Raw genomic sequence first — 11795 nt, 5'->3', positions numbered from 1 at the left:
CCCCTCTGAATGAATTCCATTTACTTTAAAACAGATTTCATGGCTTTTGTAAAATACTCTGAGGGGGTCTCCGCACGGTGTGACTTGTACTCAGCATGAAAGACTGATAGAAAGTTGGTACATTCAGCCTCCCTGTTTTCCTTCCTTCTAATCCTTCTGTTTCTCAGTGTGAAAATCACAGGGGAAGATGGTACTTAACTCTTACTGCAGGAAGCAAGAAAAATTACAAAGGAATACATTCTAAAAAGTTAGATCCAAACAGAGAGACCAATTAAGGGCATTATTCACCCACATGTAGCAGGGATTATATATGATCCAACTTATTTATAACTTTGCCATGGTAGAATTCAATGTTTGTTACTTAGTTCTCATGAATAGTGGATAAAATGGTAAACCAGTGTCATGGCTGCACCTTTCACATGACTTAATCAAAAGATGTCAGAGAGAAGCCCAGGTGATAACTGTTGTCTTTGATAACTATTATTGTATGTGCTGGGAAAAGAGGAAGACCCAACATGAGATGGCTTGACTCTATAAAGGAAGCCACACCCCTCAGTTTGCAAGACCTGAGCAAGGCTGCTAATGATAGGACATTTTGGAGGACATTGATTCATAGGGTTGGCTTGAGTTGAAAGCGACTTGACAGCACTTAACCTGTGCTGGGAATTTTTATGTATGATGAATATTCTATCAAATAAAGTCCTACCTGCAGTTTGAAGTGGTTCAATTCAGGTACAGGTTTATCCCCTCATCTGCTGTTTGTGAGAAAATGTCCTATGTTAACAAATGTTCACATTTACTGGTAATCTTAACATTTTAGGAAACTCTTGGAAAATAGCAGTCATTTCTCAGTAAATGACAGGATCAACCAAATACCTTTTGTCAATTATCAAATTTCATCTTTATTTCCTGCCCTTATGGACCAGTCTGATTGTACTGGTAAATCTTGAAAAAAAGCCTCATGACAAAAAAATCTGAAAATAGAGACCTGTTTACTTCTAAAATTTCCTTTCTCTGTATAGCCTTCAAGATTGGTACGTAGGGCCCTGTGCCAGAGGCTTATTGTCCAAAACCAGAGCCAGCTAACTGGCAACCTGCGTTTGGCCATCCAGCAACTTTTATCCAGACCCTCAGTGCCTCAACTGCTAACCTAGGCAGGACTTCTTCGGGAAATATTATTGCCAGGGGCATCATCTATATACAAGGTATGTATTTTTAGCCAGCCAACAGAACTCCACGCTTCCCTTCCCCCACCCCACTCCAGAAATGCTCCAGAGGTTTAAACATCCAGAGACCTAAATGTCTTAGGACCAGGATTCTTAATGGGCCACCATTCAAGAGTCATCTCAAACCCTGCCCTGTGAGTCCCCCACTTGTAGTAGTGAGGTAGGTGACAACCGCAAAATGTACTTTTTCAGTGGTGGCTCCTCATCTATGGAATGCTTTCCCCCTAGAGCTTCACACAGCACTTAGTTTTACTGTCTTTTAGGTGATAGGTAAAAACCATTTTCTTTGGCCAGGTCTTTGGTTGTTTTCTCCCAACTTGCTTTTATTCAACACAATTTTACTTGTGATGTTGTTTTACCTCACTTTTTATTTGATTGGCTTCATTTTCATGCCAGTGGTGCTATTTATTGTTGTGCTGATCTTCTAGCATTTTAGGCTAGTTTGATAGGGTTGCCAGCTTCAGGTTGGGAAATTCCTGGAGATTTCAGAGGTGAAGCCTCAGGAAGATTGGGTTTGGGGAGGGGAGGAAGCTCAGCAGGTTATAATGCCCTAAAGTCCATCCTCTAATGAAGGGAAGGCACCCCGAAAGTGCCTTGGGGAAAGCACGCACGGTGCTTTGAGGGAAGACGCATACAGTGCCTTGAATTCCCGAGATCAATCTGAATTGCCCCAGTGATCTCTCAGTTTTATTAAGGAATATTACAATGGAATAGCAAAGGTCAGTCAGTGATTACACAATGGAACTAAAACAAGGCATACCAAGATTAATGATTAATGAGATCAAGGCATAGCGAAGACAATGCACATTCCTCTTGTAGCCAGCATCCTTAAGCAAACATACATAGAATGATGAGATTAAAAGAAGCTTATCCCTTTAAGGCTGCTACACTGAGGTCATTAGGTCACTATACAGTCAGTAGACTTTGGCCAGGAGCATCTCAGAGACCTAGAGCTTGTTGTGAACCAATATTTCAAGAATCAGGGTTCAATGGAACCAATATTAAAATGGCGAGGGTGTCGAAAACGGTTGTATGCAATGCCTTTTGTGCCAAGGGCCTGCCCTGCTGGTCACGCAAAATACATACAAGAATCTTCTACACTCTAAAGCAACAATTTTCTCCAGAGGAACTGATCAGTTATAATTCTAGGAGATCTCCACACCCCACCTGGAGGATGGTAACACCAATAATAAAGTGTATCCAAGCATCTGTGGACTATGCAGAGTTGGATTTTGCCTCTTCCACCTTTCCATCTTCCATATGTATCAGGGCCCTAGAAAATCAGGGCTCTGGTGAACACATTCCAAAACTGGAACATATATGCATAGCACATTCCAGACCAAATATGTACATTGCATATCAGGAGGATTGGATATAGCATGTTCTCATTTCTGTGAAATGTAGACTGAAAGGAGCTGAGGAGAAAAGAAAGTTCATGATTCCACCTAAAAATATATATTAATGATTGAATAATAGCAGGACATTCAAGAGCCAGGCTTCCTGCTGTAACTTTCTGATTAGCAATCAACACTCCAAACAAAATAGGAACTCCCAAAGCCCAAATATTTCCTTTGAAAACAAATACTCAGCATGCTGAGGGATCTTTTGCAATAGGACTCCATGATAAAGCTGCCTGTTTCCTTTTTAAACAAAAGTCAGGCACGGATTGACCTTTTAGTTACTTCAGCTAAGATGGCTGATCTGAATGAGGACTAATCTTCCCAGTAAGGAGAAATACTGTTTCTGAAAAGCATGGGGAATTCTCAGCAGGAGTCTTTCAAAATTAACGAGTATTGCCACAAAATATTATCTGACCTGAGTAAAGCCATCTGTGAATCTTTGCTGCTATTTCAAAAGAAAAGCAGCACTTGCCTTCTTGATCAGATTTCCTTCTGCCAGTGAAGGCTCCAACTGGACTGATAATGGATGTGATCATTTGTACAAATGGGACAGATCCTGATTAAACAAAGTCCTCAGAACTCATCTTAAAAGGGATTGTCATTGTGACCCAATCCAATTTATCTGTATGTAAAGTGCTATAATTTTAGCAGCAGCAGCTTTGGGATTTTTTTTTTTTTTTGCCTAAACTCTTAAAATGTTAGGATTATAAGAAACAGCTGCTCTCCTTTCTGCAACTGCTTATCATGAATTTCAAACTGTCACTATGCAAACTTCTGAAATAGGAGAAAGTTTTCCCAAGGTTGGCTGGCCAACTCTGGCTTAGGATATTCCTAAAAATTTGAGGGCAATACTTCGGAAGGGTGGAGTTTAGAGAGGGAGAGAACTCAGCAGGGATATGCTAGATTCAAGTCCAGTGTGTGTATGTTAAGTGCCATCAAGTGACAGTTGACATACAGCAACCCCATAGGGTTTTCATAGTAAGAGATGTTCAGAGGTGGTTTGCCATTGCCTGCCTCTTCACAGAGACCCTGGACTTCATCGGTGGTCTCCCATCCAAATACTCACCAGGGCCAACCCTACTTAGCTTCTGAGATGGGGACAGGCAGGCCACCCAGGGGAGGTCAAAATGTTTTAACTAATTAATTAATGTCAAAGAGTATGTGATGGACCCATGGTCACTCAGCCAGCTTCTACGGTGGAAGTGGGGATTTGAGCCTGGGTTGCCCAGGATTCTAGTTCCATTCTCTATCCACTACACCATGCTGGTTCTCAACTTCCATCTTAGAAACCAACAACAGCAGAGATATTATGTTACAATAGGACTTCTGTGAGTTATGGAGAATGCTGTTAAATGAGAAAACAGAAAATCAATACATTACACCATTGCAGTTGATCTGCTCTGTCAAAACTATTGATTATTTAGCAGAATTAATATGCAAAATGAATATGCATCAGATTCCTACCATAGTGTCTCCCATTAGAACCCTCATTGGAGACAAAGCCACATTTGCTCAGTAATATGCACCAATCATCAAAATAGATACAATGTTTGTTTGTTTTAATGGTGAATCATACACATTATAGATACCATGAGAAACTAACAACAGAATACATATTATTAAAAAATTAATTTAGGAATGGGGATATGGAAACTAGACGCGGCAATAGAAAAACTTTTAATTCTTTGTGCTGATATATTAATAGAAAAGAGAACAGCCACAATACTCCTAAAGGTTTGAACACTAGATGTTTGAAGGAGCATTTAAAATTAAGCAAGGGATACAAAATAAACTGCAAGGTGTTCCCTATATATTTTGGGCAGATGGGAGGAAAAACTTCACTCATACCAAGAGTTTATCTCACCATCTGTGCATGTTTATCCTGCCATTCCTCAGGGCAGTTTGCAGAGTTCTTCCATCCCCATTTGATCCTCACAATGACCCTGAAGGATGAGTTAAGATGAGCTGGCCCAAGATCACATAGTGAGCTTCATAACAAAGTAGGGACCTGAGTCAGGATCTCCCCAGTCCTAGGCTGATGTAGGTTATTTATGCATTGGAGTTTTACCTGAGGTTCGTTGCTGGACCCATACTTTCCTGTTGGGAATCTATGCACCAGCAAGCTCAAAGCTCTACTCATATGCCAGTGGCTATCTTCAGTAGCATTTTTCTTGTGTGTTGTTTGATAGAACAGCTGTGGAAAGACCCCTCCTCCAGAAAGTGAATGAAGCTTTATTAGAATAAAAACTATATGTTTCATAAAGCAGTCTTACTGTGACTGCCTCCATAAAACCTCTTTCCAACCATCTGTCTTTCTCTAGAAACAAAAAGCAATCATATCTTTTCAGTCCCGACACCTGGTGCACTAACTTTACCACTTCCCGTTGCTCCCCCCACCACTGCTTCATCAGGTGCTAATGCAGAATGTTTGCTTAAAAGATAGTTTACAAGAAAGTACAAAGATTTGCAAGAGGCATCTCATTTCCCTCTCCCCCACTATTTCCTCTATCCCTTTCCTGAAAGCTAACATAGCCTCTCCCCTTTTCCTGCTTCCTTCTGTCCTTTCCACCAAACAGCCAACTTACATTTATCTGCTCCTCTGTCTTCAGCCTTCCCTCCACCCCTAGTATCCTCTGCATAGGAAAACAGAGGCCCAGTTGTGTAGTGCTGGCCATTGGGCCAGGCCTACTTGCATGTTAAAGAACCCTCAAGGACTTGTGGGGGCATCTCATTTCCCCTGCATCTCCCTCCCCACACTATTTCCACTTTCTCTCATTCTAGGGTTGCCAACCTCCAGGTACTAACTGGAAATCTCCTCCTATTACAACTGATCTCCAGCCGATAGAGATCAGCTCACCTGGAGAAAATGGCTGCTTGGGCAATTGGACTCTATGGCATTGAAGTCCCTCCCCTCCCCAAACCTCGCCCTCATTCTCTGCCCCAAAAACCTCCCACCGGTGGCAAAGAGGGACCTGGCAACCCTATCTCCTCCCCATATCCTCTCCCCTTTCCCTGCCTCAGTCTCTTCTTCTCAGCTATTAACCAACCTATCTATTATCTGCCTCCCATCTTCAGCTTAGGGTTGCTAGCTCTAAGTTGGGAAATACCTGGAGGTTTGGGGGGTGCAGCCTGGGCCATAATGACATAGAGTCCACCTTCTGAAGTGGCCATTTTCACCAGGTGAAGTGATCTCTGTTGCCTGGAGATCAGTTGTAATCTCAGGCTATCTCCAGCCCCCGCCTGAAGGTGGGCAACCTTATTTCAGCCATATTTATTATTTATTTATTTCATTTATAGCCGACCTTCCCCACAACGGAGACCAAAGCAGCTTACATTATTCTCCTTTCCTCCCTTTTCACTCCTCCTAACAACAATGTGAGGCAGGTTAGGATGAAACTATGTGACTGGCCCTCCATCACCCTGTGAGCTTCCACAGAAAGATGAGCCTGGCTCTCCCAGATCCTACTCTGAAGCTTTAACCGCTACACCAGACCGGCTTTCATATGATGGCTGCTGTTGAAGAGTAGCAAGGAGCCAGGCCTAGGTGAGTCATGCAAGTAGGTGGCATCAAGTCACCCAGTGGTTGCTGACAGGCCTGGCTCTGATGACTCTTCCCTCAAAGGCCAAAATAACCCTGGAAAGGATCCTGCCCCTCTCCCTGCCTTTTAGTCAGAGAAACCCAGCCTAGAATCTGTGGTTGCCTAACAACAGCCACTTAGGGAGTCTGTATGTTAAAGCTACAGGTGCTCCTTTTATCATTTGGGCTTTTTTTTTAGATTTCAATTTTTTCTACAAACTTGGAATCTTTTTCAGGTTTGTAGAAAGATCTGTCTTGTCTGTTCACAGCACCAGTCACTGGATTTAAGTATCTCAGATTTGGCCAAATTGGCTATTAGAATATGCAAGATGGAACTCACAAGAACTTGCAGGAGGCATCTCATTTCCCCTCCCCCACTATTTTCCCTTTCCCTTTCCTGAAAGCCCCCATAGCATCTCCCCTTTCCTGTTTTGTTCTCTCCTTCTAGGGCCGTGTTGGCGAACCTATGGCACGCGTGCCAAGTCTGGCACGTAGAGCCCTCTCTGTGGGCACGCAACTCCCCCCCTGGACTCCCCACCGCCCAGCTTTGAAGGGCTCCATGCTGCCTGCAGGCAGCACGGAGCAAGCCCCCCCCTGGACTCCCTGCAGCCCAGCTGGGTGGCGGGGGCTTTGAAGGGCTCTGCGCCCTGGACTCCCCGCTGCCAGCTTTGAAGGGCTCAGCAGCGCAGAGCAAGCCCCCCCCCTGGACTCCCCGCCACCCAGTTTGAAGGGCTCCCAAGCTGCCCCCCCTGGACTCCCCGCCACCCCCCTCCTGGACTGAAGGGCTCCGCGCTGCCTGCAGGCAGCAGGGAGCAAGCCCTCCCCCTGGACTCCTCGCCGGCTTTGAAGGGCTCCAAAAAAGCCCTTTGAAGGGCTCCAAAACCGCCCCCCCTGGACTCCCCGCTGCCCAGCTGGGCGGCAGGGGCTTTGAAGGGCTCAGGCAGCGCGGAGCAAGCCCCACCCTGGACTCCATGCAGCCCAGCTGGGCGGCAGGGGCTTTGAAGGAAGCCGCCCCCCCTGGACTCCCCGCCGCCCCTGTTGGCACTTTGTGATAAACAAGTGGGTTTTGGGTTGCAGTTTGGGCACTCCGTCTCTAAAAGGTTCGCCATCACTGTTCTAGGGTTATCAACCTCCAAGTGAGGCCTGAAGATCTCCTGGAATCACAACAGATCTCCCAACTACAGAGATCAGTTCCCCCTTAGGTTGCATCTCCAGGTTGGGAAATTCCTGGAGATTTTGGGGAGGAATCTTGGGAGGGCAAGGTTTGGGGTGGGCAGCAACCTCAGCAGGGTACAATGCTATGGAGTCCACCCTCCAAAGCAGCCATTTTCTCCAAGGGAACTGATTTCTGTCATCTGTAGGGTTTCCCAGAAGTGAAGCCATTGTGCACGTGGGTTGCCACCCCCAGCCCCACCCCCATGAAGCTCCCACCAGTGGCATGGGGGGCACCTGGCAACCCTACAGATGACAGAGATCGGTTCCCTTGGAGAAAATGGCTGCTTTGGAGGGTGGACTCTGTGGCATTGTACCCTGCTGAGGTTGCCTCCCAACCTGGAGCTGGCAGCCTTAAGGGAGAACTGATCTCTGACAAACCTAACCAGGTCTAGCCCCAATGAGTCCTCCCCCAAAGGCTAAAATAGGCTTGGAAAGAGCTCTTCCCCTCCACCATGGGGGTGCCAGTTCCCTCCAGCCACCGGCGTGGGATGGGGGGGTAGGGTTACCATATCCAGGTTGAGAAGAGGAGGTGATGCTGTAGCATTCAGTAGCTAGCATGCATGAGTCTGCTAAAGGGAACAACTTTCTAGCCCTGGCAATAGTTCAGTATTTGAGTGAAGTACAGTGGTTCATCATATGAGAGCAAAAATAAACAAATATTGTGACTCTCCTGCCAGCAGACATATTAAGGCCCTTTGGTCTTATGTGTGACACACCTGCTTTAGACCTTACTCTGGAATGGTTGTCTCACTATATGTTTGTCATTGTCAATGATTCATGTCTCTTGAGGCCTGTTCCATGGTATATTATACTGTGGGGTGTTTTTTTTTAAGAGAAATGACTGCCATGAATTCATTCATATGAAAAATTGTGCATCAAAATAGGTGCATTCTCCAGGAAGCCAGCAGGAGGCTACTGTTCATCTCATGGATCTTTCCAGAAAAATGACTAGTACTCAACATAGCATTTTTACATCCACGCCTCCACAGGAATAAATACTCTCTTGTAGGGAGATGGAAATATTATATGGGAACCATACAAAACTGCAATTCACATTCTATTAGCATTCTCATCCTAACCAAACATTGGTTTGTTTGGGTTTTTGAGCTGCCATTTCTAATCACACTAGGCTGGAAATGTGTCTATCCAGAGCTGCCTGCTTTCAAGCAACTCTCTATGAAAGCTGTTTAAGCTGCTTTCAATGCTGATAAACAAACAGCAGTTCAAATGATCAGGATTTGGAGCTAATTTTTGCACTATTATTCTGAACCTGTATGCCAGAGGGGGGAAATCAAACAGACAGTTCCGAACAATACAAAGCTCAATAATCCATGGGAAATGGTTGCTAATTTCTTCTTCTCTTTCCCAAATGTAAACTGAAGAAAAAGATACCACAAAGGGTCACTAAAATAATGTATGCAAGTGAATGCACTTGCATGGATTTTTAAAAAATCATTTCCCCCTCTTGCTCCTTATCTTTGTTTGCATTATTGCTGTCTCTTTTTATGTTTAATGTGTTTAATATTCAGAGTACCCTTGAGGAGGCACTTGTCACCTTTATTTATCTATGAAACATATCATTAAGCTGTAGCACAAAAGAATACTAATAGTCATTGTAAAGAGTTGCTTTATGTAGGCCAGATTGTATCTTAGTATGAAAGAAAGAATCCTCATGAGACAATACTATGTAGTGCAGTACAGAGAAGACCAAACGTGTGTATCCTTCCAAGGTTGGTAAAATGAGTACCCAGCTTGCTGGGGGTAAAGGGAAGATGACTGGGGAAGACAATGGCAAACCACCCCATAAACATAGTCTGCCTAGTAAACGTTGGGATGTGACATCACCCCATGGGTTAGGAATGACCCGGTGCTTGCACCTGTACCTTTTTTAAAGTGTCATCAAGTTGCAGCCAACTTATGGCGACCCCTTATGGGGTTTTCAAGACAAGAGACTGACAGAGGTGGTTTGCCAGTGCCTTCCTCTGCACAGCAAAGCTGGACTTCTTTGGTGGTCTCCCATCCAAATACTAACCAGGGCTGACCCTGCTTAGCTTCTATGAGCTGACGAGATAGGGCTATTCCAGGCTGCCTTCCCTCCCACCAAACATATATGCGTGCAAAATTAATATGTGAGATGAAAAGTATGGGAACAAAAACTAAGTAGAAGTCTGGTATTTTTTTAATGTGACTTCCTAGTGTTAAACCAGCTTTTATACTTGGAACATTATTTTCACCCTGCCCTCTGGATTTATATAAAAAGTGTAGTCACTATCAACATTATTATTGTTTCTGTGCTTCAAACAGTTGATTATAGTTAGGAGTAACATGTTTTTACTGGCAGCCATCTTTAAAAGCCAAGCTTTTAAAAGCATTTGTAAGGCTTAAAACTTTTGCTTTGGTCAACCAAGTTTTTATTTACAATATGTGCATAAGCTTTAAAATACAAATGTCCAGAAGCTGAGTTTACTTAATTGTTCCTGCTCTCAAGTTCAGCCATTTTTTAAAATGGAAATGCAGTTTCCCTCCATTGGATAAATTATCAGAATATGACCATCTGGATGGCAGCATTCTCACTTCATGGAATACTAAGAGAAGAAAGAATATTTTGGATCATAGGCTGAATTTTCCATAGTAGAGAAGCAACACGCTCTTAGAACAACAAAACTTGAAACTGTAGCAGCTTAGACTTTTCACAGGTAAAGAGAAATACTGGCAGAAGAAGTAATATACTATCCACTGTTCTCAGATAGTACTTTCGATGAAAGAAGGTTGCAGTGGCACTTCTGGCTCCTTGATATTTTCTTCAGACACATTCAAGACATCCTGCTGTGGATAGCTATCTTGAACCAACATAGAGTTTGTGTTCTTCCACTCCCTATAGTTCCTTGCTGTTAGCTCACTGTCCTCCAGCAACTGGTTAACTGTGGCCAGTGCATGTTCTTTGCACTTTAATGTACTATTCAGTGCTTGAATTTTGTGGAGTTTCTCCTTAAAGGATGGTTTTTTTGCTCCATTTGATAAAGGATTTTCTCAGCTCTCTTTTAATTGAAGGTTGGCTGTCCCCAATAGGAGATAAACTGGCTTTCTCTAAAGATTTGTAAAGCTCTCCATTTCATCTATAGAGCATTTCCCTTGTTCTTTAGGAGCTTTCAGTGTTTTCCCCCCCAGGCTCAATGATATTATCCTCATCTCCATCTGAAACAGGTGTACTTTTGCTTAAAGAATTCTGAAAGCTGTCCTCCAGTTCCATGATATCACTTTCCATTGTTTTGTTACAGTCTGTCATTACCAGGCAATCAGTATCTTGAGGCTCATCAGTGACAGCTGAAGTGGATTGTCTACTTCTTCCCCAGTCGAAGAGCCAGAGCCGTTAAGGAAGTCAGGCCATGATTGTCTCTCTGGATGCAGTGCTTTGGACAATGAGGAAGAAGAAACGCCTTGTGTCTTCCTATTGCTTTCAGGGGAGGATAAAGAACATGGGATGTTGAGGAAGGTTCTTCCCGGTTCAAATGAGGCTGCACTGGCTGGTCGGAATATTGGAGGGGGTGGTGTCTCCACGTTCATTTCTGGTTCTTCATGATCACTCTCACTATAGCACTCTTCTTCATTCTTTTTGTTAACTTGCTTAACAATGGCTAAACCTAGTCTATTTAGCCATATAGTCATTTCTGCTGCATTCTCTGCTGCAAAATAAAGGGCACTTTCACACAGCCCAAATAATGCACTTTTTTTTTTTAGATATTTTTATTGATTTTTAAAATTATCTGGGGATACAGGAAAGGAAAAAGGGTAAGGGAAGTGTAAAGAAAATACTAAGCAAACTATGTTAGGGGGTAACAAACGTATTTTCAAATAATGTACTTTCAATCCACTTTCAATGCACTTTGAAAGTGGATTTTACTGTGTGAACTGGCAAAACCCACTTGCAAATGATCATTGGTTTGAAAGTGCATTATTTGAACTGTGTGAAAGAGCCCAAAATGTCTTGATCTGTGACTGGGTGATTTTCATAGCATACTTTTTCTTGCACTCCATGGCTTGATCCACTGTGAAGTTTGGAAGGCTGAGGAATCCTTCAGCTTTCTCTGCCAATTGATTGCTTTTTCAGTATAATGAGGAACCCTTCAGCACACACCAGAACATTTTTTTTCCCATTTGTTGCCAATAAAAACTTCCTTTCCACTTTTTCTTGTTATTTGCAGAATAACATTTAGACCTATGTGGCTAATCAGGGTTTCTCAAACTCAAATGTAGAAAACAGTATCTATGTGATTGTGTGAAGTGCTTTACCACAGACTGAGGATGGCTGCATTTAGAAGGGCGAACATATCTGGGATTAAAGGACGAGGCTCCTGCATCAGAGGTCTTATCTTCAAA

At 43.4% G+C, this 11795-nt stretch overlaps 1 pseudogene; it reads right to left on the bottom strand.

Moving 5' to 3' along the window:
* Positions 1-10160: 10160 nt before the first annotated feature.
* On the bottom strand, positions 10161-11561 carry LOC130483417 (interactor protein for cytohesin exchange factors 1-like; annotated as a pseudogene).
* Between the last annotated feature and the right edge of the window lie 234 nt (positions 11562-11795).

The sequence above is a fragment of the Euleptes europaea genome, chromosome 10 (genome assembly GCF_029931775.1).
Source record: "Euleptes europaea isolate rEulEur1 chromosome 10, rEulEur1.hap1, whole genome shotgun sequence".
NCBI classification, from domain to species: Eukaryota; Metazoa; Chordata; class Lepidosauria; order Squamata; family Sphaerodactylidae; genus Euleptes; species Euleptes europaea.
Note: the sequence above shows the minus strand (reverse complement) of the source record. Positions and strands in the feature narration are given on the sequence as shown.